The 12,869-nt window shown below is 46.9% G+C and overlaps 1 long non-coding RNA gene across 3 annotated transcripts in view; it reads right to left on the bottom strand.

Annotated features, from left to right (window-relative positions):
• LOC107200338 overlaps window positions 1-10,979 on the bottom strand; it is an 86,533-nt gene extending 75,554 nt beyond the window's left edge. For all 3 annotated transcript variants that reach the window (XR_004496268.1, XR_001519596.3, XR_004496269.1), the window contains exons 1-3: window positions 10,723-10,979; window positions 9,799-10,139; window positions 9,213-9,702 (exon numbers count right to left, since the gene is read on the bottom strand). This is a non-coding gene — a long non-coding RNA (uncharacterized LOC107200338). The remainder of the gene's footprint in view (window positions 1-9,212; window positions 9,703-9,798; window positions 10,140-10,722) is intronic.
• Between the last annotated feature and the right edge of the window lie 1,890 nt (window positions 10,980-12,869).

Here is a 12,869-nt window from a genome sequence, read left to right as displayed (position 1 = left end):
ATTCCAAAGCCACATTTTCTCTTTGTCTAACAGATAACTACACCCTGAGATGCCAGACTTTTTTTTTTTTTTTTTCCCCAGCAAAGGTATTTGTAAACAACTCTCTATTCCTGCATTCCAAAAAAAATTAAATTACTCTGTCTCTTCCTATGAGGCGTGTTTCCAGGGTCAGGCTTTCTGGTGGTTATTTGTTGAGCTTCTTCAGATGTTTCAGCTGCCTTTTCCAGGTCGAGGCATGAGAGAAAGATGGGAATGGGGAACAGAGGGGAGTTCGTCCACCAGTTGATTTAAACTAGGTTAAACCTCTTCTTTGTACTGGAGCAGAAGTGGGGTCATATAAATGGACTGAGGAACACAGCTAATGTTCCAGGACGCAGGAGCACAGTGCTTCCATACCCACCACCCCAAGCTCCAGATCTGCCAGCATCAATGAGCATCGTTAACATTTTTGGCTTCCTTTGACAGACCTACCCAGCAAAGCCCATATACTCTGCACTTGGCAGCCACGTGTGAAAGCCCTCCCAAGCCCAGAGAGACTGGAGAAGTGGGCAGGAGGGTGCTCTCTCTATGCTGTCTCTACAGCTGCCTTGTCTAATGCCATCAGCAGCAGCTGCCAGTACACTGGACATGGATGTGCCATTTGTAACTTAACTTTCATGAACAATAGCGCAGCTGTTTGTGCTGCAAGATGCTGAGAGGCAAGAAAAATCAATTGGTTCTGCCATGAGTATCCTGCAGGGTTATTTGTCAGCAATGCTGAGCAAGGGAGCAGCAGAATCCCAAAACAGGGATGCACAGAGGAGGGTAGGACACCTGCACAGAACACAGCTGTGCAGGTATGGGTGGCAAATATGTGTGTTTGCAGTAGTAACTGTGTGATGGACAAACAGGGAAAGGAGCTGGCAGAGGCAGTTGCAGAGAGGTCCTTTCTTCTGTGGCAGGCAGCAGGGGCCTGTGGGTTGTTTAATATAGCTTCAAATTCCTGCTATGTGGTGCAGATAAGACATCACCCAGACCGCAATCCAGCACCCACTAGCAGCCAGGGAAGATTTCAAAGGAGTGTCTACTGTCTGTTTGGGCTATTCCTGGAAGTCCTTCTCACTTGTAGTTCCAGTGGCATGATGCAGTTGGGGACTTTGCAAAATGCCCTGCCTGAGGACCCCAGCACCAGCCTGAACACCTGAGGACACAAACACCTAAAAAAGCAGGAAAACAAATTCACAGTAAATCCAAAAGGAACAAGTTTGTGCAACAATGTACGTGTGCATGTAGTGAGAGAAAGAAATTATTCAATGTGACTGGGGAGAGGATTCACAGACACTCACCATGAAGGCACAAACCCTGAAGAGACCAAGGAGATGAGAGGCAGGACATAGGTATGTTGAAGTGTGGGGTGAAAGCGAGAAGGAAATTAAGGCAAAGTCTTTGCATTCAGATTCTAGTGAAAGATGTCAGGGGTCTCTCTACACCACAGCCAAAGGTGTCCTAAAGGGGTCTGGGGAGTTTCCCCCTTGCCAGGAGTGTCTGTGGTGTAAGAACAGACAGCAGCAAGGGCACCAGCAGATGATACGAGCAGGTCAAAACCACAAGATATCTTTTGTGTGGGAAGGAGAGTCTTAATGCGACCTCAGTGGGGAAGGAGAGTCTTAATGCGACCTCAGTGGGGAAGGAGAGCCCTTCATTCTCCCTCCAGTTCCCCTCAAGGACAAAATTTCTTTCCCGTACATGGCAAGGTACATTTTTTTCCCTGCCATCAGCAAAAATCTTTCACAGATGAAGTATGTTCTAATAGCTCTCCAGGGGATCCTCTTTGTCCAGCTCAAAGTGCATAAAATCACAGGAAACAGCCTGCCTGAGGCCTTTCCTCGGCAACTGGAGAAAAGATAAAGCTGCTGGGACACAGGTGTAAATATTCCATTGGTTCTTTTTAGACTTGGGCTTCATGCTGTGAAGTCTCATCCCTTTCACCTGCAGCAGGACCAGAACTAGTATTACAGCTGTCCTGGGTATTGCACCAGAACTCATGTTCCATTTGGCCCAGGTCCTTTCATCTTTCAATGCTTTTCAGCTGGAACCTATAGAATACATTGATTTTGATTAACATGTAAAGTTAATTTTTCCTGAACAGGATTTTGACCTAGGTTTCACTTTTAAAACCCCCATACACCTGTGTGGGGAGGGGCACAGGACTATGGCAGGCATACAGAGGGATAAAGGGCTCCAGGTGGGCAAGCAACTCATGGCTAAGTGCTTGCTTTTTTTTTTTTGAACTTCACTTCCAGTGCTCCCATTCTCAGATTCCTCACAAGCTGTGCTCTGCACTTATACCCGTGTTACAGTCATCCCCTCCTCTCACTCATCCTCATTCACACAAGTGCATCCAGTCAACTGGAACCCTACTCTTCCTGTACAGAGGTGGGATCCTAAAACTGGGCTACTCCAGCAACTCCAAGGATGCTCTGCAGCAGTAAGTTCAATATCATGTCAGCTGCTCCTAGCCCTGTACACAGCAACCAGCCATGAATCCCCACCCCTGGCTTCCCTCCTGCAGCAGCATCTGCTATGCCAGCTTCCACAGGGAGACCATCACAGATGTCCCTCAGCCTCCCCTCCCCTGGCTTTCTGGAGCAGCTCAGAGCACCTCTACACCAATTTTGCTGTGTTTAAGTAACTTTCCCAGGACTACTTAGGACACATTGCTTGGTCCAGGTGGCTGGTATCCCTGTGTTGAAGGAATATTTTCTTTTTCCCGCATCTCTTCCCTTCCCATGGGAACAGGATGCCCCAATGACAAGGCACTGCATTGTATCCTTCACTCATATGAACATTGGTGGTTACAATTACTGTTTAGGGAAATTTTATAAACACATACAGCAAGTTTAAGCTTTCTTTTTATTTATTTTAATTAAGTACTTGTAGATAACAAAATGCCAAACTTCCCAAAAAACAAAATATAAAGATTTAAACAAGGTCAAGGAATCATAATCTATTTCCTTCAAAACCCTCTTTTAGATTTGTAAACTCATACAAGATAGGAAGAGGGAAGTTTGATGAATTTCCCCAAGAGACTTCAGTGACGCACCATTACCTCTGCATTACACCGATGCAAGGCAGGGAGGATCTGCTTGCACCATTCTTTTCTACAGTTTTTTTGGATATTCTGCAGCAGAATTATTTCCACAAATAGCATGGCAGTGCTTTAAGAGGTCTGATGCTGCCAGCCAAGTTGTGACCAAACCAACCACTGCCCTCTGCTGAATGCAGCCTGGAATCCCCACGGAGCTCCCAGTGGTCCAGAAAATTATGGTCAAAATCCTATTTTGCTGTGAGGATGGGAAAAACTCAAGCTATTTCTTTAGATCATGGATCTTTCCTTCAGGTCAGCTGCCAAAATCCTGTATTTAATGGCTTCCATGTTGTATTCCTGCTGCAGTGATGCATCTTTACAGTTCATTTAAGGATCTCCTTCAACCTCAGAATATTGATCACTCTGTTAACTAACGCAGTTTGGGTTCAGTTTCCCTCACTACAAGAGCTCAAGGACCCCTGGGTGTTTCCTCAAGCACACCTTGGTATTCTGGACCCCACAGAAATCCCTGGTAGGGTCTCCAGCTCACTGTTGGCAACAGACAGCATTGTTTGTTCATAGACAATAAACACTGTGTAACCCACAGCTACTGGACAGTAAGTACTGGGGAGACTGTACCTCAAATTCTCTGCTTGGTTTTGGGTGCCTCATGATGTGAAAGACATTGAGGTGCTGGAGCAAGTCCAGAGAAGGGCAATGGAGCTGAGGCAGGGGCTGGAGCACAAGTCCCTGGAGGAGTGGCTGAGGGAGCCAGGGGGCTCAGCCTGGAGAAAAGGATGTTCAGAGGGGACTTTATCACTCTCTACAACTCCGACAGAAAGTTGTAGCCAGGTAAAGGTCAATATCTTCTCCCAAGTAACAAGAGACTGAACAAGAAGAAATGGGCTCAAGTTGTGCTAGAATAGGTTTGGGTTGGATACTAGGAAAAATGTCTTCATGTAAAGGATGGTCAAGCATTGGAACAAACTGCCCAGGGAAGTGAAGGATTCACAAACTTGGAAGCATTTAAAAGACATGTAAATGTGGCACTTAAGGACATGGTTTAATGGGGGACTTGGTAGTGCTGGGTTAATGGTTGAACTTAATGATCTTAAAGGTCTTTTTCCACATAAATGATTCTATGATTCTGTGATTTCTTGTCCCCCTCAGAGCTTATCCCCCTCAGAGCTGTCCCCAAATACTCGAGGGTCAGTCACCACTATCCCAGAGCAGTCTCTGCTTCGGGACCTCTGACATGGCTGGAAATGGTCACCAGAACTGCATTTAGGTGAAGACAGAGAGGGGGCGGGCCTGGAATAGATTGCCCAGAGAATCTGTGGCTGCCCCATCCGAGAAAGTGTTCCAGGCCAAGCTGGACAGGGCTTGGGGCAGCGTGGTGTTGGACAAACAAATATCTTTCGGGCACAGCAGTGGGAGGGGGTTGATACTCAGCTTTGTAAGGGACGGGGGCAGCTGCAGGGCATGTCCCCCCTGGGGTCCCTCCGCAGTCTGACAGGTCCCACACACGGGCTGGGCCGTCCTCGCTCCTCGTTCTCCTCCGCTCAGCCCCAGCCGGAGCTCGGCGCTGGCTCCCAGCTGCACCCGGGGCCTGGCCGGGCGGAGGAGAGCGAAGCGGGACGGGCCCGGCGGCCCCCGCGAGATGGCGCTGAGGGAGAGGCCGAGGCGGGAGAGCAGCGGCCCCTCAGGGACGGGACCCTCTAGGGCGCGCCCAGACCTCGTCCTCGAGAGACAGGATCTCCTCTATCCTGTCCCCTCTGTAACAGGACCCCCGGTCCCTTGGTGTGGGGCACAACGTTCTCTCAGTGACCGTATCCTCCTCATTCCCTCAGCGGTGAGGATCAGACCTCGTCCCCTCAGTGATTGGACCCCCATCTCTTTAGTGGCAGTACTTTCCTTCACTGTAGGGGCTCAGACTAGTCCTCTGAGGCAGAACACTCACTCTGTCCCTTGGCTGGGGGGGCTCAGATCATGTGCCCTCAGAGACAGGATACCTCTGCTCTGCAGCGGGGCTCAAGACACACATTAGGTAGGACCTCTGTGGTGGAGCTCAGACCTTGACCCCCCAAAACCAGAACCCACAGGCCCTCAGTGGAGTACTCAGACTGTGTCCCCTAAGAAACAGGAGCACCCTGCCCTGTGGTGGACCTCAGATCACATCCCCTCAGGGGCAGGACCCCTGCTCCATCCCTCGCTGGAGTGCTCAGACCTCTCCCCACCAGAGGTAAGGCCCCAACTCTGTCCCCTCGATGACCAGACACAGGGTGTTGGAGCTCTCTGGACATTCCTCCACCTGCCTGAGGTCAGAAGCAGGACCCAGACCAGGTATTGACAGCTCTGGCCAAGGCAAAAACCACTGTTACCATGGCCATAGTAAGAAGCACAGGCTCAGCAACAGAGGGAGCCCATAGATGCTCTGGGCAACCCTGCTTCCATGAAACAAGAAAGAGGACATTCTCCTTTCTTTGCCCACCCCCATATGTAACACAGCTGAGTTGTGGCCCTATCACTCAGCTGCTCTGGGTGTAGAACAGCCTATGTGTTCCCAAAACCAGCAGCAGTCAGGCATGGGACATAGTCAGGGCTAGGAATTGTCTTTGGTCATGGCCACAGCTGGGAGTTGGCTTTGGATGATGCTTTGCAGGGGTATCTCCTGTGGCCAAGCACTGGAAGGGATGTCAGGCAGCTACAGACCCTTCTCCTGTATGGGTGACTTTACAAGAAGAGTTCCTCCATTCTTGTCTTGGTAAATGCTTGTGTAAATGCCACAGGATAGCCCTGGGATAACCTTTCCCACTACAAATCTTTCCTCTGTATTTGCTGAAGCCCTGGGTTGGTCTAAATGACCCCTTTCATCCTGTAGCCACCTGAGGAGGTCACTATCTATGTCTTGACTTCTTTGCTGAGCTGTGTTCAGTGTCCCAGAAACACCCAGCTAGAACTGCTGTCATGGCCTGGAACACGTCCACTCCAGGGACAACTGGTTCAAGCCCAGGCCTCCAAGAGAACTGTGGTTATCCAGCATGGATGTGCTGCTGGATCCATGACTGAGAAAACCTCTGGGTCAGTCACATCACTGGAGTATGTATGGGAATATTTTTTCATCTCAAATACAATTACACACTGCACTAGACTCTGACAGTTTCCTGTCTGAAACTGTTTCATCTGTCATCTTCTTGAGTTGCTAGCAAATCAGAGGGGGGGAAAATGCTATGACTTATCATTTCCATTCTCAAACACAAAGTGCTCCCAGTTAGGCAATGCCTGCATCAGAAATTTCCTTTGGGTTACCAAGTCACTACGGAAGGAAAAGGTTCTGATGGAAATAAGTCACCACACACCAATCCTGGAAACCACTTGCCTTAGAGGACAGAGCTCCAAAACAGATCACCATGGTCACCTTGTGCAGTCCCCAGGCAGTAACTGCATATCTGAAAAAGCTCCCAAAAAGCTCTGTTCAGGGTCTCGCTCAAGTACAGACCTTCATGGGCATCCCCAGCAGTTCACAGTCAAAAAAATACTTGAAATGTAAAGAACTTAAAAGCCTCCAAGCACAATGTGCCATTGCAAAAAAGGCAAGAGACAGCAAGTATGTTGCCAAGGTCATGGATCCATGTCAAATGATGTCACCCACCCTCTGCATTACAGAGAAGGAAGGACCCAGCCCAGTTCCTATCTGACGTTAGGTCTGACTCTGGGACCATTTCTGGGTGTGAGAATGAGCTGGACATTCAAAACATTTCTTTCTTCTTCTAAAAGCACAAGTGCTCAACTTTGCCTCAAGCTAACTTTGACGTGGGTCCATCCAATGCTAACTAGTAAAGGAGAGAAAAAAATCCCAGGAACAAACTGAACCTGAAGCAAAGTTCTACATTCACCCTGGCAGAAACCCTGAAACATGGAAATAATTCAACCCAGTCAAAATGGCACATAACAAACTGAGAATAGCAATGATTATCTCCTTCCAACGCCTTCCTCAGAATATAGATAAATTCTACACCCTCACTCTGGCAGACCCTGTGCAGTCCTTTCCTCAACTTTGCCTCTTGCACACTGAAAGAGGCTTGATACCTTTCTTTGGAAAGGTCTCCTAAAAGTCTCAGAAGCTTAGAAACACTATTCTCCTTCCCAAGCTGAAGATGTCCATGTCCAATTTATTCCCACTTGATCCTCTACTGTTTCTACCTTTTAACATAAATACCTCTTTTACCACAGAATACTTAATATAGATACTTCTTTTTCATCATGACTTCTTTTGCTTTTCTTACAAACAGCATCTTTCAGCTTTGGTTGACTAAGTGATTCAGATTCTGGTACAAAAAAATACATCTTGTTTTCCCTTATCCAAGCATAGTCTGAATTTCCTGAGACTGTCCTGCACTCTGTGGACCTGCTTGTAACCCTCGGTGCTTAATTCCTCCTTGTTTTTCCTTAAGAGTGGAAGCGTCTATGGTTCAAAATTCATCAAGGGAGACAACATCTCCCTTATCCCACTTCTGTCCCTCATTGCACATAGCTCTGTCCGTGACACACAGCCTTGCTGCAAAGCCATGAGACATCCATATGCTGGGAACATTTTTTGACGTTCCTTTCCTAATCCATTTGAACCCCTTACAATTTGACAGGTCAGGCAGACCTAACAGTTTTTTCTCCCAGCTGGCAGAGCAGAACAGAAGAGCTCATCCCCCTTTAAGCAGGACCCAAAGGACCAGGAGGCCACATCAGCCTCCAGCCCTGTGAAATGCATAAATTGGTGGGGTGCTCAGGGAGACAATCACCAGTAATCCCGGAGCCTTTCCCTCTAAATCACACTCACGAGGACAGGGCATGTAACCTGCCTGTGACTCATCTCGTTCTCAGGCAAAGTGCCACAAAGGAAGAACACTGAAAACGGCTCAGGACAACATTCAGCTGCTTCGCTCCAAGTAAAACAGGAGGAGAGGCAGCTGCAGAGTTGTTTCCACACAGATCCACAGTGAAATGGTGACACAGCGATTCACACAAATCCAAAACAGCACCCATCTGACATAAGCAACCTCTTTTACAACCCAGCCTAAGGATGGGGGGTAGCTCACCTGGCTGGGGATTTGATCTGTTTCAGAGTAACGAGTCAATGCAGAAGAATATGGCAATGCATCAGTCAGACTTGTGTGCAGCAGCCAGGCAACTCCAAAACCTGCCCCTTCCCCTTTTTTCTGCTGAGTTGTGTCCCATGGGTCAACATAGGCTGTTATTTCAGAGGCAGAGGGGTCCCCAGCCTTGCAGATGAAATGTAGAAACCATGGAGGAAGTTCAGTGAGAGGGTAGATCTGGCTAAATATCCATGTGGAGAAATTTAATCTTTACCACTCTGGCACTGTTGTCCATAGAGCTCTGAGGTCTTCTATACCCTCTACCCTAAAACATTAACCTACCCTGGTAGATATTATGGCTTTCTCAGTATACTGACAGTGAATCTATACACATTAAGTTTCTGTGTCTGCACTGTGAGAGCTAAAGTAACTTTATTTCTAAACAGTTTCATTCACTTTGTCCTGGTTTAATGCATGCTCTTTCAATTCACCCCCTGGGCAGTCAATTTAAAATGCAAAGATGTCTCTCCAGAGATGACCTCACACCTAACTGCTCTGTGCTACTGCCTTGGCACACATCACAAGCTTCTTTCCCTGTGCTTTAGTTTAGCCTGGTTCTGGAAGTGGAAGCTCTGGAAACCTGGCTAGTATTTTTAGGGTGCTATCTACATCCTAGCTGAGACAATTTCAACATACATGTTGACTGTATTTATTCGCCCCTGCATTTGCTCACACAGGACCCACCTAATCCTCTTACCACTCACATCCATCTGGTGAGCTGAACCCAACCCTTTAGATCTGAGTTGATACCAAAGCTGTAGTGTGGGAAGGCAGAGAGACATGGAGAGCAGGGCAAATACAGCTACAGCCATCCAGGGAGAGGAGCTGGCACAAGCCAGCAGGAGCAGAATGAATGGAGCAGGGGTGTTGGGTAGAGCAGGTGTCCCTCTGAAACTAGGGGGCTGCTGTCAAGTCAGAAGCCATGGTTGTTGAAGGGAAGAGGAGAGTGCTAACAGCTTAGAGAGCAATAGATAGAGTGCTCTGGTCAGACTCACCCAAAACTCTGAGTCCATCCTTTGCACGTAGGGAAATATGGTGGGAAGGGCTCCTCCTTCCCTCCCTGAGGACACAACACCCGAGTCACACTCACCAGTAGAGGGTGGTCCCAGCCAGAGACAAGGAAGAAGAAAAGGCATTAGTGACTTTCATGAAGAAGCCCTGCTGCATCCCAAATAATCTTCCTTTCTGAGAGTACAGGAGCCAGCAAAGCTTAGATTCACAGAATCATAGAATATCCTGAGTTGGCCTCATGTAATTCCCTTGAATGCTGTAACTGGTCGCCAGAAGAAATACACTGGTGCTGTACCTCCATTTCCCCTTTTGAGAAAGCTGTAGTTTGTGATGAGGACTATCCTCAGTCTCCTCTTCTCCAAGCTGAATAAGCCAAGTGACTTCAACTAGTCCTAGTTAATACTTCCCCTACAGATGCTTCACCATCCTTTGAATGCTCTCTAACAGCTTAATATCCTTCTTGAATTGTGGTGCCTAAAAAACAAGTGCACACATTATTCAAGGTGAGGCTGCCCCAGTACTGAGCAGAGTAGAACAATCCCCTCCCTTGCCCGGTTGGTGATGCTGTACCTGATGGCCCCAGGACAGGGATGACCTTCCTAGGGCTGCCAGGGCACTGCTGACTCACATTCAACTTTCCATCAATCAGGACCCATAGGTCCCTTTCTGGAGCACTGGTCCCAGGCTGTCCATACATCCAGGGTTCTCCCATCCCATGTGCAGAACCCATCACTTGCTGTTGTTGAACTTCATATGATTGGTGTTTTTCCAGCCCTCTATTTCATCAAAATCTCTCTGGTTTTGAGGGAATCAACAGCTCCTCCTGAGTTTGTTATTAGGGTCATTCCTCTTGCTCTTCTTGAAAACTGGGACAACATTTGCCAGCTTCCAGCATGTGTTGTATGTAGATCCTACCAAGATAGAGAACATGATGGGTGTCTTCATGAGGGCTATTAAGCATGCAGAGGAAAACTCACAGTGAGATGAGATGAAGTACTGGATTTTTAAAAGTTTAAAATATGCCTCTGCTTGTACATCATATTCTCTACAGATTAGAAATTGCATTCTCATGAATGTCCAAACTGATCTGTATCTTCATAAAAGCTTAGTCTTCCTCAAACCAAGGAAATGTATCATTTGAAGGAAGCCTTTGTGCACTCCAGACACAAACTTCTCCAAAATCACCCCCAGCTGAGACAAACTGCTCCAAGACTTCACCCTTCTTCTGCAGTACAGGCAGCCACAGTGTTTCAGCTGACATTCTGGTTCTGGGACAAGGTTCAAGTCTGCCCAGGGTTATAACCAATATGTGAAATTAGCAGTGGCTTCATCTCAGTTAACCTCAAATTGCCTCTGTCTACACAGACATGCCTTGAAGCAATTGAACTCAAGCTTTCCTTTGGCACCGGATCAAGCACCATGGATTTGCATTTGAGTTTTAGCTCATACTTCACATAACATTTATGCAGACAACAGGCATATATGAGCACTTACCATCAGCTTCCCTTCCTTCTTCCTATTTCCACAGCAAATTGGCAAGGAATGTTTCCAACAGGCTTTTAAAGCCCAAATGGTCAAAATAAATAGGCATGGTATTTATAGACTACTAAGGCTATAGGAATAAAAATAAGAACCTGCTATTGAGCTGTAAAGCTCAGATCCAGCCTACATTAAATAATGACCTTTAGAAGTCCCTTCTGACCCAAATTATTCTATGATTCTATGCAAGCCCCTCCACGCACTGCACAAGACTTCACTGTGCAGAGAGACTGTATTCACATATGACACGTGGTTACTACAGGTGAAGAACTAGAACACTTACAAATCATTCCCTTCATACCCATCATTCCCAACATTCTATGGCCAGAGGTCACTGGGACTGCCTTAAGAGATTTAGTTTCAGCCACTGAGTCTCACTGTGTTCCCCAGTGAGAGACATAGGCAGTTGGAAGAGTCAGTGGTGCTCTGGAGATCCTGGAAGTTCAGTTCATTGCAACCAGGTGCAGGAGTTGGTGATGCAGTTTGCTTATAACAATGTCAACAAATCTTCATTCTTGTGAAATAAAGCTATGGGTGTATCATGGCCACTAAAACTGGCAACAATACCTTGCTGAGATGTAAGAAGACACACTGAGAAAATTACTTGATGCAGACAAGAAAAGAGGTGTGCCCTGTGCCTTCCCAGATCTTCAGGATGTTGTTCAGCACAACACCCTGTGCTTCACCACAGCAATCAGCACGGATGTGCTACAAAACTTCTGCCAGTGACAAGTCTCCCTGGGATCTGGCTAAAGGAGTGCAGACACAGGCCAGAAGTAGACGGTGGCCTACATGGAACACAAGTTCTGCTGAGAGATACCAGCCTTCATTCTTCTCTTTTGGGGATAACACCCACTCAGCAAATTTGAGCAGTCCATAAAAGTGATACAAACTGAACGATGGCTGGAGGAGGTGGCAGAAATCTGTCTCAAAGGAGAGCACAGGCTGAGCTACAGCAGATGTCTGCTTAGACACCAGTTAGACAAAATCCTATTTGTCTCTTTCCTTACAAAACCACAGTCAGATAAACTCCAAGATATGTTGATGTTTCTGAAATATTGTAGGGTCTTGGTAAAAGACACAGATGCCTGGGACTTGTTTACCTAGTTCAACGGCATTTCTCAGATCAAAAGGAGAGGCTAGGCATTTTTTATTCCAAGTGCACAAGGTCTGAAATCCCCAGACTCTTTCATTTCTGTTTGTTTAGTACTTCCTTTGTGCTGATTTTTCATTTCCATCAGAAAAACTTCTCTTTTGGATTTAGGTGCTGCAATGTGAATCAGATGCTGTCAAGGAATAACAATCTGTCCTCTTGAAACGACAATATTTCCCTTGCTTTTAAAACAAGAAATGCTGGCATTGACATATTTGGCAGTTACAATATTACTGCCTGCTGACCCCATCCCACTTCAATCTGTCCCCTTTCCCACAGTTTTTCTGCACACATGAACACCTGCAAATTATAATCCTGTTTTCCTATTTTCTGATAAATCCCCCCAGAGTCAACCAGGTACCCATATGAATCATTGCAAGGAATGTTTTCTACCTCTTCTTTCCTTTCAAACCATTATGCCCTGGAAAAATATCTACATCCATCACTGCTGCTAAATTTCAGACCATTTTTCTCAGTACGCTCCAGAGACTGCAGGTTCTCACCAGCCCTTAGCCTGCCCTATGGCTCCACAGCCATAAGAGTGGCAGCTTCTGTTGTTTCAAAGATGCTTTTACAGTAGAGACAAAACAGGAGGAAGGAAGATGCTCACAGAAACTTCTAGAAACTCCTTTCCCTAACAGCTTCCATGCCATTAGGACCAAGCAGAGGCATCTGGAAGACACCTGTGCCTCCAAGCCCTTCAGAAACCCTGTGGAACATCTCTTCCTGGCTGAGCATTCTCATCACACCTTGGGCAATGAGGGACTGAATGGACATACTGCTCCTCTAGCAGACATAAAACACACATTGCATAACTCCAAATCTTTTTGCCTCAGCCTGTTTATAAGAAAGGATGTCAGTGTCAGGCACTCCTCACTCATTTGACTGCACTGCTCAGCACAGGGAAGGTGCTAGATCAGAGGCTGCCTGGTTTTTCCTCCTAAACCCC

Source organism: Parus major, chromosome 2 (genome assembly GCF_001522545.3).
Source record: "Parus major isolate Abel chromosome 2, Parus_major1.1, whole genome shotgun sequence".
Lineage (NCBI taxonomy): Eukaryota > Metazoa > Chordata > Aves > Passeriformes > Paridae > Parus > Parus major.
The sequence above is the reverse complement of the archived record's forward strand: the minus strand, read 5'-3'. Positions and strand labels throughout refer to the sequence as shown.